Genomic DNA, 3,352 nt, shown 5'->3' with positions numbered 1-3,352 from the left:
TAACAAATTCCATACTCATCATCTTCTTCCCATAACATAGTTGAGAGTTTCATAAATGAATTCAAACACTCATTTAAAATAGTATAAACAAATTGTTATTTCAAAGTATACATTATTCATTTTTTATACGTTTATTACCTCCATTATTCCTTATTTGACTTAGCATAGGATTATCTTTGTAGACACATAATTTGTCAGATCAAGTGCTAGCAAAATCACCTCTCAAATTTATGAAAGTTATCTTGATCCTTATAGAAAAACTAAAACAAACCTTTTTATATATATTTTTGTTTATAACTTATCAAAATGAATGAAGTTTATAATTAATTGGGTTACTGGCAATAGAATTTATAGTTTAGCATGGCATGGTTTAATTTTTATTTATCTTTTATTTTGAATGGTTGAACTTGGTTATTATCCACAAAGGATAATTGTTATACCAATGTGATACTGTTGTTGTCACTTAGAATTATGTTTAAGGTTTAAGAACATTTGAATTATGATAAAGAATCTTCATCAAAATAATGGAAAAGAAAAAGGAATTTAAAAAGTATAATGAATGACATTAATTTGTCTAATATGATCTGCATTTGCTAAAAAATAGTTTTGAAAACCAAGACCTAAACTCGAGGAAAAAATTCAAAGATCTACACATGAATGAAATACATGTACAAAGCTATCAAATTAACAAATCTAAAATTTTAATGTACAAAGTCATGCATCCTTGCTTAAAATAGAAAGTGTGGAAACTCTACAATGTGTTGCTACAGCCCCTACTCACTACACAGATTTCTCAGTATCAATCCTCCCAGCAATACAAGACATTGGATCTTGAATTAATGAGGACACTGATTCCTCCATCTCTAGCATTTTAACAACCTGGTCCATTGTTGGCCTACCATGTAGTTGTGGATGACAACATAGTACAGCAACCAATACATACTTCTCAACAATTTCTGTTGGACCAAGTTCTGGCATACCATCTTCAATAACGTCCAAAGCTTCACCATTCCTAACCAATGACCAAGCAAAGTCAGTGATTGCAGAGGGTTGCCCATCAGTGTCAATTTGAAGAGCCCTTCTCCCACTCAAAAGCTCAAGAAGAACAACCCCAAAACTGAACACGTCACTTCTCTCTGTCAACTGTCCATACAAAGCATACTCAGGTGCCACATACCCCACGGTTCCAGCCACTCTAGTGCTCATATGCGTCATTCCCTCAGGGTTGAACTTCGCTAATCCAAAATCCGCTACCTTGGCTTCAAACTTACGGTCCAGAAGTATGTTACTAGCTTTAATATCCCTATGGATGATGGAAGGTTGAGCCCCATAGTGCAAATAAGCCAAGCCCCTAGCAGTGCCTAGAGCAATCTTTTGACGAATTGGCCAACTCAGTTTCTGCTTAGCAGAACCAAATAAATGATCATAAACGCTCCCATTCTCCATCAAATCAGTTACGATAATCCTCTGGTGACCCTCTAAATTAGTTGTAGCAGTACAATACCCTCTCAAGGTAACAAGGTTCACATGCCTCACGCTCGCAATAACCTCAACTTCATGAGTAAAGCTAGCATCCCCAGCAACAGAACAATTCTTAAACCTTTTCAATGCAACCTGAGTACCATCAAACAACATCCCTCTATAAACATTCCCATAAGCCCCCTTCCCAATTATGTTATCACAGGCGAAATTCCTAGTAGCCTTTTTAATCTCATCAAAGGTGAACCTGATCAAAGTAGTACTATGGTTCATAGAATCCAACCCAGAACCCAAATCCATCTCAGTTTTACAAATATTCCTTTTTTTCTTCAATCTAAAGTAAGCCCAAAGAAAAGCAACAACAAGAAGGCCAGCACACAAAAAACCACAATAAGAATGGTTCGAGGCTTACCAGAGGAAACCGAAGTAGACAAATCAAGGCGGAACAAACACTCAGCAGTTCCAGGGTCTTGCAGGTCGGAGAAGGAAGCAGCATAGATAGAAGCAATACTCTTGCAATCAGTGGTATTGTCGGTGATGTGGGAATCCAAGTTGGACAAAGCGTCGGTGCAGAGAGCACAAGATGCGGCACTGTTGAGAGATTGGTTACAAGTATTCCAGACGGGTTTAAGAGCTGAGAGAGGAAGAGAGTCCTGGAATTGGGATCGGGTGGAGATGTTGTTGCAGGAGAGGGAAATGGAAGAGGAAGAGAGGTTACAGGAGGAGCGAATGTCGTATTGTTGGGTGTGAGATTGGAGAGTGTTCCAGCAAGAGAAGGAGGCGTCGGAAGGATGGAAGAAACCGGTGCGGCGGAGAAAATCGGATTGAAGAATACGCAGGGATTGGATGATGTAACGGCAGCGTGTCTTGGGGTCGGAGGAGGGTCTGTAACGGAAGAGGGTGATGTTGAGAGGACAGGGAACGGAGAGGGAAAGGGCAGGGAGAGTGAGGAAGATGGTGACAAGAATCGGGAACAGTGGCATTGGGAGCTTGTGGCTGTCACACACAACCTTTGAGTTTTATAGTGTGAAGAGGTAGTTCAAAAATGGCGAGTTTCTTCCTAATTCCTTTTCTCCAACAACAGAAAACAGAAACATTGAAAAACCCTGAGATTCACAGCACTTTCCAAGAACTCAAGCTACACTTTCGCTCAGTCAAACAATGTATGTTTTTCAAAGAAGCTTCTCTTTCTTTCTTCCTTCTTTTTTCTCAACCTTTTCTCTTTTCCACACGGGTCATAATGTTAACCATCAAACCTTTTTATTTCTTTTCAGTTCCACATTACTTGCAGTGAAAAAAAAGTGACGTTATTTAAATTTAAAAAAAAAAGTAGAAAATCAGTAGAAGTTGATTAAGAATTTGTAGTAAAATTATATATTGATTTATAGGCCTCTCTGGATAGAGTAAATTCCCTATCTAGCACCATTTAGATTTTTATTTCCCTAACTAGCACCTTTTTGTTTTTATTTTCCTATCTAGTACCCTTTTATTTTTTATTTCCCTATCTAACACCATTTCATGAATAAATGATACTTTATTTATTTTTTTATAATTTTAATTTTGAATGCATTAAAAAATAAATATTTTTAATATTTAAAATAGTTAGAAATATAATTAATGAATAAAGAAATGATTTTTTATAAAATAAAATAAAAAAAATTAAAATGTTTAGTTTAAAATTATTTTTTTTAAGAATGAAGAAAATAAAAAATTAAACCCTACAACAACTTAAAAGTTGAATCTATAAACATAAATTACTATTTATTTTTATTATTATTGATGATGTAATCATGTTAATTTCAAGTAAAAAATACATGACATAATTACAAAACCAAAGTCAATTAGTATTAATTAATAGTGGATACACAAGTAA

General features: G+C 35.5%; 1 pseudogene; it reads right to left on the bottom strand.

The window, feature by feature from the left end:
• Nucleotides 1–658: 658 nt before the first annotated feature.
• Nucleotides 659–2,705, bottom strand: LOC137814179 (probable LRR receptor-like serine/threonine-protein kinase RKF3; annotated as a pseudogene).
• Between the last annotated feature and the right edge of the window lie 647 nt (nucleotides 2,706–3,352).

The sequence above is a fragment of the Phaseolus vulgaris genome, chromosome 1 (assembly GCF_000499845.2).
Source record: "Phaseolus vulgaris cultivar G19833 chromosome 1, P. vulgaris v2.0, whole genome shotgun sequence".
Lineage (NCBI taxonomy): Eukaryota > Viridiplantae > Streptophyta > Magnoliopsida > Fabales > Fabaceae > Phaseolus > Phaseolus vulgaris.
This window is presented reverse-complemented; position numbering and strand designations above follow the sequence as displayed.